Here is a 642-nt window from a genome sequence, read left to right as displayed (position 1 = left end):
CATGACAGGAACGGTAGTTACTCATTACACAAGGTTCATCAGTTCTCAAGGTTATATCGAACACAGTCCTGGACAATTCTGTATCTCCAGTCCACCTCACTTGCACGTCTTTGGACTGTGGGAGGAAACCGGAGCACCCGAAGGAAACCCACGCGGACAACATGCAAACTCCACATAGAAAGGACCCGGACCGCCCCACCTGGGGATCGAACCCAGGACCTTCTCGCTGTGAGGCGACAGTGCTACCCACTATCCACCGTGCCGCCCGCAGTACCTTTTAACTCAACGTCCCCTAAACTCAAAATCTTTGATTTTTAAATGCATTTTCTTCTCGTTTTTTACTTTATTTATTGTCTAGTACATTTACTACCATTAGATGGCAGACAAAAGTGTCTACTTATGGGGACAACAGGTCTAAGTTAAGCAGAATGAGATATAAGGCATAACAAAGCCAAAATGTAATGTCCTCATATGTGACCGCAGGGTCTCAAAAGGTTAAACTCAACATGTTCATTAAAAAATATATATATTTATTTAATTTCAAATTAACAATAACCAGCTGCTTTGTTCAGCGCTCGGCTTGAGCGGTGTGAATATGAGACGAATCTGCATTTGTGTGGAATAAGCGTCAGATCCAGTGTT

The sequence above is a fragment of the Trichomycterus rosablanca genome, chromosome 18 (assembly GCF_030014385.1).
Source record: "Trichomycterus rosablanca isolate fTriRos1 chromosome 18, fTriRos1.hap1, whole genome shotgun sequence".
NCBI classification, from domain to species: domain Eukaryota; kingdom Metazoa; phylum Chordata; class Actinopteri; order Siluriformes; family Trichomycteridae; genus Trichomycterus; species Trichomycterus rosablanca.
Note: the sequence above shows the minus strand (reverse complement) of the source record.